General features: G+C 41.2%; 1 protein-coding gene across 3 annotated transcripts in view; it reads left to right on the top strand.

The window, feature by feature from the left end:
• Positions 1 to 18,711, top strand: part of Sil1 (SIL1 nucleotide exchange factor) — a 223,990-nt gene that overhangs the window by 183,905 nt on the left and 21,374 nt on the right. The gene's annotated exons all lie outside the window — the stretch shown is intronic.

Raw genomic sequence — 18,711 nt, forward strand, 5'->3', positions numbered from 1 at the left:
TTAGCTTTTGATCTTAATCATTTTGTTGCTTTCTTTTTCCCCACTCTTTCTTTAATTAGCTTACATTTGTAATTCAGGGAAGGGAAGATTTCATTGTTCTATTTTCATACATGTTTACAGTATACTCCAATTAATGTCACTGCCTCTATCACTCTCCCTTTTTCACCTTCCCCAGACAATTTCAATAGGTTTCATTGCATAGATGCAAACAATTTACTAGACCACGGTTCATCCTTTTTTATCCTTGTTATCTTAGCCCCCTCTTGCTAGTGTTTTCCTCCAGAGTTTGTTTCTATTTCCCCACTTCTCACCCCTCTATTGATTAACAGTTTTTTTTATTTATTAATTAAATTTTGTTGAAAGGTGTTGTGCAAGAGGGGTGCAGTTACGTAATAGGGCAGTGAGTACATTTCTTGTGATATCTTACACCCTCGTTTTTCTTTCCCTTCCCTAGATTAGGTTAACAGTTTTTATTGAGGTTCTTTATGCTGTTTTTATATATACTTGTGGTATATTTCAAAATTATTCCCTTGTCTTTCCTTTTCCTTTTCTCCTTCCTCTTTAAGTAGTCCTCTAGTTAGATTCATGTGTTCTGTATGTATACATACACACATATATGCATATATTCATGTATATGCGTGTATGTATGTATATGTATAGATATATATGAATGTTTATGTACAGTTAGCGTGGGAGTTTTATTCCAGGTAGAGCCTGGGCTTCTGAATCCCTTCCAGCCGTACACACCTAAAAAGAAATTATCCTTTCCTCATCATCTTAGATGGTGAAGTCTGCATAGCTAGATAGACTTGAAAGTCTTCTAACGGAAGATTCCAGAAGCTGTAAAATAATGTTTATGCGTATAGCCCATTGACCAAAATTTACATATATTCTGGATAGTTTTGGCTACAAAGAGGAGGAGAAATACAGAGAAATCTTCCCTTCCTTCCTTCCTTCCTTCCTTCCTTCCTTCCTTCCTTCCTTCCTTCCTTCCTTCCTTCCTTCCTTCCTTCCTTCCTTCCTTCCTTCCTTCCTTCCTCCAGTCCTGGGCCTTGAACTCAGGGCCTGAGCACTGTCCCTGGCTTCTTTTTGATGAAGGCTAGCACTCTGCCACTTGAGCCACAGCACCACTTCAGCCACAGCACCACTTCTGGCCATTTTCTATATATGTGGTGCTGAGGAATCGAACCCAGGGCTTCATGTATATGAGGCAAGCATTCTTGCCACTAGGCCATATTCTCAGCCCTCTTTTTTTTAAACACTGGTCCTAAGCTTGAATTCAGGGCTTAGGTGCTGCCCATGAATTTTTTTTTTTTTTTTGCTTAAGACACTCTTCCACTTGTGCCACATACCTCCACTTCTGCTGTTTTGTTGATTAATTGAAGATGAATCCAATGAACTTTCCTGCCGGAACTGGCTTAGAACTACAATCCTCAGATCTCAGCTACTTGATTATGTAGAATTATAGGTGTGAGCCACTGATACCTGAACTTGTGTGTATAGGTGTGTGTATGGGGAGGGGTCTGTATATATGTACGTGTGCAGATACTGGGGCTTGAACTCAGGGCCTAGGTGCCAATTAGCTTCCCCCAGCTAAGAAAAACACCTGGCTGGCTCACTACCACTTGAGCCACAATTCTTCTTCCCACTTTTTGGTGACTAATTGGGTATAATAGTCCCATGGACTTTGCTGCTTGGACTAGCTTTAAACTTTTATTATTAGATCTGTGGTTCCTTGGGTAGTTAGGATTACAGGTGTGATCCACTGAAGCCCCAGCCATTGTAGTGTTTATTTGCTCAGCAAAAATTCTGCTACTATGGATTAATTCAAGAACAGCATCACATTAGGCTAGTCATGGTAGAAGATCAAAATATCCCAATAGCTGCACCCATATGATCACATAAGATGATGCCAAGTGAAATGAGCTCCACATTACGGAGACAAGAGTTATACCACTGTTGTAATTATTATCAACATGCCATGTGAAACTGTACCTTTTGTATTTTTTTTCTTGTCTGTTTGTTTTGTTTAGTTTTGTTTCTCTTGTATTCCCTTCCTGTGGTTGTACCCCCCCTACCACTATCTCATCTGAATACCCTGGATACTGTTTATACGGGTACTAGAACTGGAGAAGGGAAAGGGAATATCCAAATAGAGAGACAGAGGATAAAAAGACAAACCATTCCAAAAATAATACTTAAAAAAACCATTTGGTGTAAGCCAACTGCACAACTCTTGGAAGGAGAGGGAAAGGGGGAGGGGGGGGGCAAAAATGAGGGAAGAGGTAACAAATTGTACAAGAAACGTACTTACTGCCTTACATATGAATCTGTAATCCCTCTGTACCACACCTTGACAATAAAGAAAGAAGTTTAATAATAATAAGAAGAATAAAGAATAAAAAAAGAACAGCATCACAAGAAGTTTCTGTCATAGCTAGATTTAAGTAAGAAAATGTTTCTCTTTGTTTTGGAAAAGATTACTGTAAATGTATTTTTTTTAAGATTTGAAAAGATAACCTGAGGAATTATCAAATACTTAGTTTCCTTTTTTTTCTATTTTGTGTTAATATTTTTGAGTGTGGGTATGCTAGTATTAGAGCTTAACCTCAGGGCACATAGATGCTTTTTTTGCTCATTAGCTTTTTTTGCTCTAGACTGGCGCTCTAGTGGAGCCACAACTTCACTTCCTGCTTTTTTTTTGGTAACTAATTGGAGGAACAAGTCCCATCTCAGACTGCCTGGGCTGGCTTCAAACTGTGATCTTCAAAATCTCTGCCTCCTTGGAAGCTAGGATTACTGGTGTGAACTACCAGCACCCAGCAATAATTTTTTTTTGTTATTTTTGTGATACTAGGGATTAAACCCAGGGTTTTATGCGTGCTAAGTACATGTTCTACCCCTAAGCTATAACTGTAGCTCCTCTCTTTTCTGCAGAAGAAATATATATTTATATAATATGTATATATTTTAAACTTCAGTGTACAGTTTTTATTTTTATTTATTTTATTTATGTAGTACTGAGGAATCTCAGGACCTCATGCATGCTAGGCAAGCACTTGATCACAAAGCCACAGTCTCCGCCTTATTATGTAAATTATGTACAGCATTTATTGGGTACTATATGATTTTTGTGTATTTCTTTGTGGTACTAGGGAACAAACCAAGAGCCTCACTAGGTAATGTTCTGCCTTTAAACTCCACCCCAATATCAAACATAATGTTTTACTGTCAGTGAAGTGGGGCAGGGCTTAAAGAGCACATTATACCAGAGAAAACTAGACTAACCTGGGCCAGGGGTGTGTTGTTAATGTAGAAAGGCTAGGTGCAGTAAAAAGGCCTGTGAGGAGTGGGGCTTTTTATATAATGTCTTGTTTAATCCTTGAAGTAATTCAAGGTGAATCATGGTATCCTGTCTTTCTAGAGGAAGGTAATTGCTCAAGGGTACACATGATTTATATATAGGAAAGTTACACTTTAAACCTAGATGTAAAAGCCCATGCTCTTTCTATAATTTGAAGAAATAACCGAGTCTCACAAAAAGGGATATCTCTCTGATGGTCTTGGATGAGGTCCCTATTGGCTTTCTTCATAAGTTACTTTGCTCTTGATTTTGATACCGGATAAGGAATGGTAGAGGATGAATTGGGATTTTTGGCCAGATCTCCATATACTTCTAGCTCCCATAGTCACTATGTTGATCAGAATGAGGCTTGATTGATCTGTTTTGTTCCTTTTTTTCTTTACGTATGATTTAAAAGTTTTCCAGGGGGCACTGACTGGACTGAACCTCATTAGCAATCTCACAATCAGTCTTCTACCCATTGGCAGCAGTCCCTAGACATGTTTTGAACATGCTCTACAGAAGTAACCCCTGTTTTGACGGGAACAAATGTGTTTTTACAGTCTACTGCCTTGGTTCAGTTTTTGGAATAATCAAGCTCCTTCTAAGTGGCTTTTATATAATACTTAAGCTACAAGGTTTATAGATGGGAATCTTTTCCTCCTGTACATCTCCTCTCCCTCTTGTCAAGTATTTTTGAATGTCTTGCTTATTGAATTCTGATCAGTTCGAACTTTTTTCTCCTAGCCTCTCTTTTTTCTGGTAACAGCGGTCCATTACTTAAAGAATGGAATCTATAAAGGCTAAGGTCAGGAAATAATTGAAAGAGTGCAAGATACTGACCTTCTTCCTCAGTGATAACCACTGTGTTTTTTTAGCAGTGTGCTGCCTATGTAGAAGGTCTGGAGAAGGAGTCGAGGCTTTTAAGAAATGGCTGCTCCCATTATTTCAGAATATGTGCAGAGTGTTTAACTGAACAACATTGATTAAAGAAGCTCATGTGGCTGTAGAACAAAAGGGTTTCCTCTTAGTGGACAATCCATGATTCCTTTGATTCACAGAAATCTCTTAATACTGAATTTCCAGCTGCTTCCCTACCCCCATTGCATTTCTCTTGTATATTACAATCTTCAGGCTGCATTTAATCTGTTGCCTTGGTCCCACGACAACAGCCAGCCTGCCAGGAAAGGATTATAACTAGAACCTGGTACCCCAGCCTCCATCCAGAGCATTTAGCTACTATATCAGAGAGCAGACTGTCTTGGGTCTTCCTCCTCTTTCTGATGATAAAAGCATCGAAGAGTGTAGGAAGAGGATTAGTAAGAAGTGGGTTGAAGAGTCCCTTGTCTTGAAATCTTCCCTTTGCACAGAACCCAAGAATGGGAGGGACAAAGGAAGCTTGTTTAAAAATCTGGCTAGAAAGCATATGAAGAATAAAAGCATATGTCTGATTCTAGGAGCCCTCCAAAGTTCCCTCTGTGGTTACTTGGTCATTTAGATTCTCATGGCAAGAAGTTGAGAGCAAAGACTGCCTGTAGGATTTGTGCTAGATATTAGACTGGGCGTTTTGTAGTGCTCTGGTAGGATCGTCCTCATAGTGGTTTTTCTGGTTCCTTTAAGCATGCATCTTTTCACTGTCCTCACAAACTTTATGGGAAATTCTTTTGAGTAAGCATTGGCCCACTTTGGGGTGGGTACAATGTCAAGGAGAAGCCAAGGCCCAGCCTTTCTCAGCTAGGAAGAGGACAGGAATAGGCAAGCTCTCAAGCATACTTGTCACACTTTATATAAAATTTCTGTCAAATAGATGATTTGACCAAAAAGCTATGGCTAGTGATTAGTGGCGGGCTGGAGGGGCCTCACATCCCCCACTCGGCCTCTGCAGAAGTGATTTGTTGAAGACCACAGAGCCAGCTGGCAACAAGAATGAGAAAATGAGGTAGCAGCTTCGTTTTCAGGCTGCAGTATAGCCTTCAGGTGGCATTTCCTGCCCAATTAAAGACCTGAACGATTCAAGTAAAGCCCTCTCTCTTTCCCTGACTCACTATGAACTTTGACATACATGAACTGCAGATTCCCCTTTGGCAAAGATGAGAAACTGTTAGTCAAGCTACATAGTGCCTTATATTCCAGTGGAATCGAGTCCACGTTTCATCCTCAGCCTCTCTTCCCACTATCTCTTCGTCCCTCCCTCCTCCTCCTTACTGCCATCTCCTCCTCCCCCTTTGCTGCTGCAGTCTGTCTACAAACAGTAATAGTGACCACTTAGCGCCTCATTTTTCTCTGCTGAACCTAACCTTGTGCTTAAAATCTGTGCAATGGAGGCTCACTAAAACTAAGGCTAAGAGATGTGTTTTCCCACAAAATAGGTTTAATCTTCTCTGTAGTGTATTAGTGCCAGATAAATGGCTGTGAGTTAGTTTACTTAAATTTACATGTTCTATCTTCAACTCTGGTTTGGTAAAACAGTCACATGGCTCAAAATGCAAAGGGCATAAAAAGGCATGGTGAAACTTCCAGTGCTGCCTGCCCGTTCTCTTCCTCAAGTAAACCCGTGTTGCCAGTTTCTGCTAGAGATGTCTACACATGTTCAGGTAAACACCATTATTTTGTTTTCCCGTTTTTAACGCAATATGTGTACATATGAATTATAAAATACTTTTTCCATTTAACAATATTTTATGAATATCATTATCAGTCCACAGAGAGCCTCTTTAGGAGGTGACTTTTGTCTTTTAATTATTACAATTTTTTTGGTTTTTTGGTAATTACAAAGCTTTGGGGGAAATGCTTGTTTACCTTAATGCATATTTTAAAATGATAGGGCTCCAATTACTTAAACTTATTGCTAGACAACATTTATTACTTAGATGAGGTAGGTATTTGATTGTTGTGTCTAAAAAGTGATTACTGGCAGGTTTTTAGAGCCAATATGACTCATAAAACATCTTTTTTTTTTTTTTTTTTGGCCGGTCCTGGGGCTTGGACTCAGGGCCTGAGCACTGTCCCTGACTTCTTTTTTTTTGCTCAAGGCTAGCACTCTGCCACTTGAGCCACAGCGCCACTTCTGGCCATTTTCTGTATATGTGGTGCTGGGGAATCGAACCCAGGGCCTCATGTATATGAGGCAGGCACTCTTGCCACTAGGCCATATCCCCAGCCCATAAAACATCTTTGGTATTAAGTTTGGAACAATTGTGGTTATAACTTCTGATTGGGAGTTTGTGTAATTCAAAATTTTTTAGTTCAAATGCTGTTAAGGTAATAAAGAAGCAACAGGCTCGATTTCCTTGGCTGCTGTGTACCCTCTTCCACTGGGTTGGAACCATTTTGTGAGAACATGTATAGAGAGGTCTGTGCTACGCGTCCCATGCTATAAGGAGATTTGGACTCTGGAGAGATTCACATGTTTTTAACTTTGCAACTGAGAAAAGCAAAAAATCAACCGCTTAGCAATTTGCATTTTTCCTATTGAGATGTGTTGGGAAGTTGGGTGTGCTTTTGTCCCCAGGTGGCTGGCTAGCTGGGCTATGGCCCTTTTTTGTGGTCATGTTCCTTAGAATGAGACTGTCCTCATGAGGCTGGAGAATGACTTGGGGGTGGGTAAGTAGGCTCTATCCTGAGTGTTTTCCAGAACGGATGCTTTAGTGCTTCTGGTAGAGCTAGGTTATTTACAGAACACAGAGCCAAATTTCTTGCCCTTTAGAGGAGAGAAAGATGGACTTTATATGCCTCAGGGCTAGCTGAAGACTTGCAGAGGTTCTGAATACTGAAAACTGTAATGTGCCCATCTTCCTTTCCCAATAGGTAATTGAAAATAAAAATAATTCTAAATTTTAAATTCTGCAAGTCCCAAGATGGATGGCTTATTAGATTTCTTAAAATAACGTACCAAATTCAAATAGGCTCAACTGTTTTTCTCACTTTTTTTTTTTTGCTTCAGGATAAATTGAGCCTCTCTGTTTTATCATTCAACTTGGGGTTCTCCAGTTTCCTTTACCTAGGATTATAATGGCAGGAATTATTTTCCAATGTCAAGAATACTAAGGTTTTGCTAGACATGGTAACACATGTCTGCAGTCTAGGGGAGATTGAAGTACAAGGATCATGAGTTTGAGGACATTGTGAGCCTTATCTCAAAAAAAGAATTGTAAAGTTTTTTTAAAATGTTCTTTTATTTGAAACTATGTTTATCCAAATAGAACTTTAAAATAGCTCTGGATTTTTTCTCTGTAAGAAACACATTTTCTTTCTGTGTGCTGCATGATGAAATCAGTCTTAATTTCAGTTCAGCTAGTGTGTAAAAACACACAATGAGTAATTATTAGTCCCTGAAGGAGATAAGACAGATGGAATCCAGGATGGAATTGGCTTTATGATTAATTGAATCCTTAAAGAGTTGAATAGAGTTACAGCTGATTTGGCCCAATCAGCACCCTGAGATGGCTGGTGCTGCCGTAGGCCTTCCAGAGAAAGGGTCAAAACAACACAGATTTACCCTTTATTAAAAATGGATCTAATGTATGCACCAGACGGTTCCCATTTTTAAACCATTGATGCAGGATAATTGGAATGGAAACAAACAAGATTAGAACTAGATTACAGGTATTTGTGCAAGTTTCCTCCTAAATCAGTCAGAGTCCATTATTTGTTCTGAGGATGGTTTATCATTAGAGTGATTCATTGAGTCTCAAACACATCTGGAGCTGACCAGCCAGGAGGGGAACAGTGAGAAGGGGGAGCTATGGGCTGCCTAGAGTTGGGAACTAAATATAACTCTAAATTGGTTTTCTATCTTTTGGGGAAAACATCTTCCAGAAAGAATTTTAATTTTTCTCTCTTTTCTCTCAAGCAAGGATGTATAATGTATAGATTTGAAACGACTGCCTCTTCTTTGTAGTGGGTAGATGGATTTTTTCCCCCCAATGTCACCTAGGCACCTCGTCACCTAGGGCAGCTGCTTCCTTTGGGGATCCTGCAATCTAGGAAGCAGGGCCAAAAGCATGGTTCTGTGGTGGTCTGAGGTCGTGTTAATCACCAAGTTCATTAGGATAGTGGGTGCCATAGTGTCTTGCCAGAGACCTATTAGTGCAGAACATTAGGGAGCTAGAGAGCCTGGGGTTTGCCCTCACTGATGGGCTACACTTCTGAGTCTCAGAACTAAGGGAGGAAGCCCAAGCTCCCTTTCAACATAGCACCACTACCGGTTTCTAGCTGTGGCCATATAGTGGGATGTAAGACAGGGCCCTTGACTCTGAGAGAGACTTGAACTTGATCCTGAGTGCAGGAGTCTAGACATAGAGCACACAGACTCAGGTCTATAGATAGCTAGCTAACATTAGGTCATCACTTTACTTTTTTTTTGTGACCTTAATCCCTTTTCTGCAAAATAGAGGTTCTTGCTGGCTTGTGAGGTGGCCACTGGGTTGTCTCTCAAGTTCCCGTGCCTGTGCCGAGCCCCAGGCAGCATGCTGGGTGTAGGCCCATGGAAGCTTCACCTCACAGGCAAGTCTCACCCTTACCTTTGAACTGTGCTTTTTTTTCCCTTCGCTTTTTTCCATTTTGAGATTTGTGACTCAGGCTGCAGCAGCTCATTTACATGAGAGTCAGCCAGAAGGAAAGTGGCTTGAAGTCTGCTTTCATTTTGCCGTGGGAGGTGTTTTCCTGTTGTATTGCTAACCAGGCAGGTCAGTAGAAATCAAGGGATCTCACTTATCCCTGGATAGAAACAAGTGCAGCAAAGTGTCTCACAAGGAGATAAACAGAAAAGGGAAGAAAAAAAGAAAAATTCCCTTGCTGACATTCTCAACCTTGCCACCCATCAAAGGTACTTAGAAGGGACTATTCCCAAGGGGAGGAGGTGTGGTTTCTCAGTCTCACATCAAAGATGGTGAAATCAGGGCCATGCCCATCCTTCAGATCACTGTAGAGTTAAGAACTGTGCCCATTTCTCTTCCCCCACTTCTTTACCTCCAGATCCTACCATTACTTTGGCCCCACTAGCTGCTCTATTGTGTAGGCACAAAGGAATTTCATTTGCCTGTTTTGCTGGTGTCTTCTTCATGAAGATTTCCCACCTGAGAAGTATCTAACCCCTGTGTCTGCTACAGCTAGATAATATTGTTCTTTTCTAGCTCAATCTCAGTGGGACCCTTTGCCAAACCCTAGCCTGGAACCCCAAGAGCAAGTAGTGCTCAGATCTGTATTCCTGCTCTTATCTGGATACAAATGATTACAGGAGATGTGATTATTATACATGAGGACACCCCTGACCTGACTCTCTGGAAGTAGAGGATACTGAGGCTTAGCCTGGGATCATGTTATCCTTGGCATCCAGGGCCTATGGAACTTGGTTCTAGACTTGAGCCTAACTCTTACCTCCTATCTGTCTTGATAGGCAGGCAATATTTTCCCAAAAGTCCTATAAATGCTGCTGTTATATTCAGTGACCAAGAATCAGCTAGACTTCTTTACACTGTTGGTTATATAAGGTGAAGACAGAATTATCTAGTATTTTCCTTAGCCTTTGATTGTGCGGATGTTTGTTTGAATCTGTGCTCTGGTGGAGAGTGGCGGGGGAGGGGGGCACGTAGCCATCATCACTAATCTTAAAGCATAGCTGCGTGTGACAGAAAGCTTTTTATTTTAGGCCAGGATGGCACATACTTCTCGTAGCTGTCCTGACCTACCTGTCTGTCCAGTACTTACAGCTGTGGGCCAGGGTTATGTATGAACTATTTCCAACAAGAAAGCTTCTTGTCAGAAAGGGCTTAGGATCCATTTCTTGTGTCTGGGAGGGGGGATGCCAACGAGGCTTGTTTCTCACAGAGACTGTCTACTTGGGATCATTACCATTTATATTCACTTTCTGCCAGGCTTTCCCATTCCTTTTCTTTCTTTTTTTGACTTGTGACTGAGCATATGGATTACTGCTCTGTGAGGAGTGCTGGAGCATAGAAGTTTGCAGGAAGCAGGATAGGCATCTTCTCAGACACCTATTTCCCATTTGTCTCCTGGAGTAAGTAAGAAAAAACTGTCCTTGTTCTGCTTCTCTGTGTGTGTGGTACTCTGGCCTCTGAGCTACTAGGCAAATAGGATTCTTGATGACAAGCAGGAAGAGGAGAGGGCCTTTGTAGCAGGCACCAAGTAGCAGTTATGACTAAGAAAGCTTTTTGGAATAGTACCTGATACACTCATCTCTATGGATGTTTTGTTAAAGGTAACTTTTTTGTTTGTAAATAATCCAAAAGAACCATGTTGGAGAAGTCTTATTTGCAACAGAGATGCCATCTAGGGATTCAGAGGGACTAAAGGACCAGGGCATCAGGGTCCTACTGACTAGTATAGTGCCCATAGCCAACCACCTTTGCCTCTCACATACTTTACTAAAGTTGGGGAATTTTATCTAGATGAGTTGTCCCTAAGATGCTATGATTATTTCAGAAGAAATATGTTCTGTCTCTGCCAGTTGTTATTAATAGTGACTTGAAAATCGATAGGGCACCACTCTGGGCAGCTGTACATACCACCTATGTTTTCCAGTTGATTTTCTCCTTTTCCCATGCCAGAAGAGGCAAATGTTACCTTCCTTGCACACGTCACTGGAGGCAAGAAGGAACAGTGTTGAGGTGGTGAGCACATTAGGGGCCCATGCATCAGACAAGTGCATTTGGTGACCATACTTATTGCCCATAGAGCACACACGTGTGAAGACAGCTAATTTGACACATGTTTGCTGCATTTCATCTCTGTTTTGTCCTTGGAGGATTCATTTGTCACAGTACTTTCTTCCAAATGTTTAGAGTCTAGACTTAAGCCATTAGGAATGCTTAGAAATATGAGCACCTATACAAGGCAAGCTCTCTCGCCACTAGGCCATATCCCCAGTCCCCTATGAGCACCTATAATACTCCAGGCATCATACTAAACAATTTACTACATTTTTTTCATTGTATATAGCCAACTAAGTCTTATTATGAAGCACATACAGGTATTATTTCTACTTTATTTCTGGAAAAAGCTGGGGCTTAAGCAGGTTAGGTTGTTGCCTAGATTCACAAAGCTCAACTGTATTAGTACCAAGATGTAAACTAAGAGTTATGACTTAAAAGGCAAGTTGTTACTGTGCCATGCTAAGTGCTGGTAAATGTTGAGAGACATAGAAAGCGCACACTATGAAAACATGTCCTTATCCTAGAATTGGAGTTGGTGAGAGATTTTGAACATTTGAGATAGAGTAGAGCTTCAGCCCTCATACAATTTGGGTTTTTACTGTTTTCTCTTCCTATATTAGTCACAAGCACCTTATTAGTTATCATGTGAAGAAAATTCTGGATGTGTGTATCAGAAATGGGTAGTAGATTAAAAAAACAACTTGAGTTAGTGGCTCACCAGCTCCACAGAATGACCCTTATCAAACACCCCGTCTACGAGGTGAATGCTGGTTGATCCTTGGAAGTAGTTTGGATTCTCCCTCCCCTTTGATCTATTGGCTTCTGGTCCTTTATTGACTTTTCCAGTGGAGTTCTCTGTCCACTAACCTCCTATCACGAAGGTCTCCCCGGGTTGTCATTGAGAACATGCATGTCCTTCAAGGCAGGCAAAGAGTACCTAACTTAGCTCATAGATCTGTGCCCAGGACGCTTCTCATGAAACATTGCTACAGCCAGGCACCCAGACTGAATCTGTAAAGCATGAATGAGGTGTCCATTGCAGTGTTATACTTACCACTCTAAGAAGAGCTTCTGCCTGTTATCAATAAGCACAGGAGAGGAATTCAGCCTTAAGGAAGAAGGTCACCCATATTTTTAGCAAGCAGCCCTTTTTCATTTATTCAACCACTTTAAATATAGATTAAAAATAGATACTACTCTTCCTAATTGGTACCATTTGTTGTCCTCTGTTCTTTTCACACACTGAACTGTTCAGTGTGAATATTTACCCTCCCAGAGGCAACTCCATACTTGTGAATATTTGTGAGTATACATGTGCCTTTGAAATGTACTCTATCCTTCCTTCCCTTGTTATCATAGAAGGCAATTTAGTACTAGGAATGTAGCTCTTTGGTAAAGGGTGCATACCTAGCAAGGAGGAGACCCTAGGTTCAGTCCCCACCAGTGTATGTGCATGCACGTATGACCCAGTGAAAGTTAGAGAATGGACAGTTAGGAACCCTTCCTTTGTTTTGAATCCCTCTCTTTGATGCTACAACTGAATTTCTTTGCATTCCTGCGTATCTGTTAAGTTACTCCTCCCCTTGTGCTGGGGTTCTGGACAAATTGGTTGTCCAAATTGACACAGTGAGCCCTGAGCTCATACCATACCTCCAAATTCCTTGCCCAGCTACCAAAATGCACCCCCCCGGGGGGGGCAGTCAAGCCCAGGATCTTTGAGGTGCTTTGAAGAGGTATGCTAGCCTGGACATTAAGTTCTTCCAATATTTTTGTTGTTCTTTATAAGGCAAAGTGAAGACGACAAGGAGCTAGCTTTCACCACTCCTGGGAAACCTCTACCACACTGACAAAAGAGCCCTAGAATTTTGAAATATATTAGAGCCTAGAGCCTGTCTCAGGTTGTTGGGCTGAGATTAGTACTGTGGAGAGAACCTCCTTGCTATCACTGGGTTCCTTTGCCGGGCCTGTCCCCATTCTTGAGCCCTTGTTCTGTTATTGTCTTTCCAAAGTGGCTGAAAAGAGAACTGTCTGAGCATTTAAATGAGGGAACTTATTATGGATGATATGTGATTCTCTACATTTCATTTAACACTCCACTATTCTCATCTCTAGGCTTCTTTGAAATACCACATTCTCTCCCTCCTACAAGATCCTTTAGACCAGAAATGATTCTGGATGTTACCCAGATATCTATAGGGCAGAGAAACCTTCTTTCATAGCCTGGCACAGCATTCACCTCTTCTGGTCTTAAAAGTTCATTTAGAGGGGATGCACCTGTGTGGTAGAACGCTTGCTTACTGAGGCCCTGCACTCATTCCCCAGCAGCACACACACACACGCTGGGAGCCAATGGCCTGTAATCCTAACTACTCAGAAAACTGAGATGTGAGGATTGCAGTTCAAAGCCAGCCCAGACAGAAAAGTCTCCAATTGATCACCAGAAAACCTAAAGTGGGGGCTGGGAATATGGCCTAGTGGCAAGAGAGCTTGCCTCGTATACATGAAGCCCTGGGTTCGATTCTCCAGCACCACATATCTAGAAAACGGCCAGAAGAGGCACTGTGGTTCAAGTGGCAGAGTGCTAGCCTTGAGCAAAAAGGAAGCCAGGGACAGTGCTCAGGCCCTGAGTCCAAGCCCCAGGACTGGCCAAAAAAGAAAAAGAAAAAAGAAAACCTAAAGTGGCACTGTGGCTCAAGTGGTAGAACACTAGCCTTGAGCTGAAGAGCTGAGAGACAGCACCTATGCCCAGAGTTCAAGCCTTACAACTGACAAGACACACATACATGCACACACGCACATGTATGCATGCATGACGGGTACACACACTTATATTTAAAATATGGGTGCGGGTGGCTCATACTTGTAATCCTAGCTACTAAGGAGGCTGAGGATTGGCATTCAAAGCAACTTAGGCGGGCTGGGGATATGGCCTAGTGGCAAGAGTGCTTGCCTTGTATACATGAAGCCCTGCGTTCAATTTCCCAGCACCACATATATAGAAAACGGCCAGAAGGGGCGCTGTGGCTCAAGTGGCAGAGTGCTAGCCTTGAGCAAAAAGAAGCCAGGGACAGTGCTCAGGCCCTGAGTCCAAGGTCCAGGACTACCCCCCCCAAAAAAAAAACCCCAAAAAACAAAACAAACAAACAAACAAAACCAACAAAGCAACTTAGGCAGGAAAGTCCACGAGACTCTTATTTCTAGTTAGCCACCAAAAAACTGGAAATGGAGCTGTGCCTCAAGTTGTAGAGTACTGTCCTTGAATATAAAAGCTTGGGACAGTGTCCAGGCTCTGAGTTCAAGCCTCAGGACTGGCATAAACATTTGAATACATAAATAAGCCAGGCACTGGTAGCTCACACCTATAATCCTAGCTACTCATGAGGCTGAGATCTGAAGATTGTGGTTAGAAGCCAGCCCAGGCAAGATCATGAGACTCTTATCTCCAATTAAGCAGTATGAACACACACACACACACACACACACACACACACACACACACACACAGCATTGGCTCAAGTAGAGTGCTAGGCTTGAACAAAAAAGCTCAGGGATAGCCCCAGGCCCAGAGTTCAAGCCCCTGAACCAGCACAGAAAGAGAGAAAGAGGGAGCGAGGGAGGAAAGGAGGGAAACGAAAAGAAAGGTGAGAGAGGGAAGAAGAAAAGAAGGAAGGGAGGGAGGGAGGAAGGAAGGGTCGACAGATGCAGTAATGAAAAAGACAGACCTTTCTCCCTAGATAACTTATTTTTAAGTCAGAATTTACAGTTTAAAAGTTAGTCACCAAAATTAAGAACTTTGTTGCTTCCAAAAATACTGCCAAAAAATCCCAGAAAAGACAAAGTATAGAGTGAGAGATCAATTTTACAAATCATACATCTGATAAGGGAATTGTATCTAAAATATGTAAAGAATGCTTACAAATCAACATCAAACTACCTTAAAGTCCTTATTATTCAACAATGAAGACAATTCATTTATTTAAAGGCAGAGTATCTGAGTGAACAGCTACCCATAAGAGATATAAGAGGACCTTATACTGACTAAAGTAGCTCAGTTTAGGAAGTACAAGGCTATGGGAAATTGGGATATCATAGACTGCCAATGGGGATGTAAATGAGAAAAGTATTTTGAAAAAATATTATAGTGGTTCCTGAAGTGGTTAGACATAGAATTACCAAATGATTCAACAATTACTCCTAGAAGTATGCCTAAGAAAAGTGAAATCTTACACATGAACATGCATAGCAGCATTATTCATAGTAGCCAAAGATGAGCAAAAAACATGTCAATTGGCAAATGGGTAAATATATATCCACACAGTAGACTATTATTTGCCAATAAAAAGTACTGATACATGCTATGAAGCTGGACATGAATGGCCTGGCTAGAATTTTTATTTATTTATTTATTTATTTATTTATTTATTTATTTTTTATGGCCAGTCCTGGGCCTTGGACTCAGGGCCTGAGCACTGTCCCTGGCTTCTTCCCGCTCAAGGCTAGCACTCTGCCACTTGAGCCACAGCGCCACTTCTGGCCGTTTTCTGTATATGTGGTGCTGGGGAATCGAACCTAGGGCCTCGTGTATCCGAGGCAGGTACTCTTGCCACTAGGCTATATCCCCAGCCCCTGGCTAGAATTTTTAAACATGCTAAGTGAAAGAACCCAGTCACAAATAGCTCATACTATTTATATGAAATGCCCAAGACACACAGATCTGTAGAGCCAGAAAGTAGATTAGTGATAGTCCAGTGTTGGAGAAGGTGGAATTGCAGAGAACTGAGGAGTGACTGGTAAGAGTTTGTGTGAGGGGGTGAGGAAAATATTTTAAAATTGATTGTGGTGATAGTTACACAACACAGTATGCAAAAAGCCATTGAATTGTATACTTAAATGGGTGAATTCTGTCTCAAGCCATTTTTGAAAGTCATTAATGTCACAAAGAAAGCATGATTATATAAGAGTTCTTTAGGAGGATTAGTTAGACTTTTCTGAAGAGATACCATTCTGGCTTTAGTGAAAATGTAAGGGAATCAACCATGCACATATTAGATTAATAGTTTCCCAGGCATAGGAAACAGCCAGTGCAAAGGCTCTGAGGAAGTTTTGCTACTCAGGGAGTAGCCAAAATGAGGCAATCCAGAGAGAGACTAATAAGAGGAAGGTTGGGGGAGTTGGCCACGTACTTTTTTTTTTTTTTATCTAGGTAAGCTATATTTGGATTGTATTCTAAAGGTAATAGGAGGCCACTGGTGTCTTTTGAGCAAACCAATTCCCCCTGGTTGTTTTGTGAGAAGGAAGTCTTCATTTTTTTCAGAATATAGAACCCTTAGTCATGGTATCTTTTTTTTTTCCTTGCCAGTCCTGGGGCTTGAACTCAGGGCCTGAGCACTGTCCCTTGGCTTCTTTTTGCTCAAGGCTAGCACTCTACCACTTGAGCCATAGTGCCACTTCTGGCTTTTTCTATATATGCAGTGCTGAGGAATTGAACCCAGAGCTTCATGTATGCAAGGCAAGCACTCTACCACTAGGCCATATTCCCAGCCCCTAGCCATGGTATCTTAACACCTCTTATGATAGGAAGTCTTTACCAAGAATTGATCCTCTCACCAGTGTTTTGGGTGGTAGAGCTAATGGCTGTGATAGCACTCCCTAACTGGAGGAAGATTACTTACCAGAGTAGGAAATAAGAGTCAGACAGAACTCTTCATGTTTCTCCATGGCTTTGGCTGCTTTCATCATGAGAATGTGGCTGTCCAGGCTCAGTGCTCATAATGTCTGTCTGGTTTTGAGGTGATGAGGTTGTTCTCTGGGCAACCTTGATTCCTCCACCAGCTAGCAGCATGAAAACTTCCTTCCTCACATTTAAGGGCAATCTGGAGTGTCATCAGCATAGCTTCTATGTTGAAGTCCCACGACCCAGTGGCAAAGTTGGGATGCCCTTTTTTATGGTGGTGTTGCTCTTGAGAGGCTATGTGGTGTGATTTAGAATATAAGGCAGAAGCTCTGTGGCCTGAATTTGAATATGATTAAACTTATAAGCTGTGTAACCTCGGACAAGTTATTAAATATCTCAAATAATTTCCTCATCTGTAAATTTGGGATAATAACAAAAACCTAGGATTGGTTGTTGTGGAAATGAATGAGTACATATAGTGTTTAGTAGGGCACCTGGCACATAGTATTTATATAGCGTTAGCTTCCATGTTACCCTTTCTTTGTTCACCCAAATGTTTCCTCACAGAGTCAACTGTGAGTGAGGTAGCCTTCTCTGGCACATAAGCATTAGAGTTTTGCTTGCTCTGCAAATATTTCATTTTAGTTTCATATGTATAATTTCCTGTGACTATAAGTAATATATGCTTAGTGTAAGCTTTTCAAACATTAAAGCAGTATAAAATGTAGCAAGTTGGAATTGTATCAGAAGGCTATAGATCAATTGTAGAGTAAAACTACCTGATAGTCATTTTCTCACATATGCAACTAATAACTATAAAGTACCAACTACGTGTGTTGTCTGTGGGTATAGTGTATTATAGTGTTCTGGACTTCAGGGACTTAGAAAGGGCTTTAGGTGGCCTGTGGCCTGCTACCAGATCTGATCCTTCAATGGATCCACTGTTTTGTTGTAAACAGTGCTATGAATACATTTCTCTTCCCTCTAGCTTTAGAAACTTACCAGCACATCTCATATCTAAAGACTATGTCTTGGAATGTACACACTGCCCTACTATGTAACTGTACCCTTTTTGCACAACACCTTGTCAAAAAAATTTGTGTTCAATTAATAAATAAATTAAATTAATAAAAAAAAGACTATGTCTTGGAACTATGGAAGGGGACCCATTTATACAGGACCTGGCTATTTCCCCCACGTAAATACTTATTTGTAAAGCAGGTAGTCAGCAGTGGTTTATAGAGCCTACATCTTCCCCATGCGCTGGCTCCACAGTGGTGAGCTGCCCAGCTTACTGACTGCCTATTGGCTGAAATGGTTTCATGTTAGGGTAAGAACAGTGATTTCTTTTTTTTTTTCTTCTTCTTTTTTTTTTTTTGTCGGTTGTAGGTCTTGAACTCTAAGCTGCAACTCTAAGCTGGGACTCTAAACTGTCCCAGAGTGCTTCAGCTCAAGGCTAGCACTCTACCACTTGAACTATAGCACCACTTCCATTTTTCTGGTGGTTAATTGGGGATAAGAGTGCCAAGTTTGGTTTCATTTCTTAGTCTTTGATCATAAAAATAGATGAAGTGAATGATAGAAGTCATCTGATAGCTGTTCATCCAGACCCTAGATGTCTTGAATGAACTGATCAACTGACTAGCTCTTCCCACAGTCTTCTAGGTTTTGAGAGGAAAGGACTGCTGGTGTCACCTTGAAAAACAGATATTTCAAAATAAAGATGGATCAATAACATTATGGTTTTTTAGAAAGATAATTTTTTCTTCTTTACTGCTTCATGTGTTCTATAAGAAAGACTTGACCTTACAAAGTGGGAGAGGTAAGAATTGGTTTTAAAAAAAAACAACCCACCTTGGGTAAGGTGGACAGAAGCTCTGAACAGTTATTTAACTTGCCTGGGCCTCAGCTTTCTTAGCTGAGAACTGGAGAAGACAGTGATGCTACACAGACTCACCATAAGTATGGTTAAAAGGAACTGAGGTGTGTAGCACAGAACATGCATTAATGCTATCATGTTT

Source organism: Perognathus longimembris, chromosome 22, assembly GCF_023159225.1.
Source record: "Perognathus longimembris pacificus isolate PPM17 chromosome 22, ASM2315922v1, whole genome shotgun sequence".
Lineage (NCBI taxonomy): Eukaryota > Metazoa > Chordata > Mammalia > Rodentia > Heteromyidae > Perognathus > Perognathus longimembris.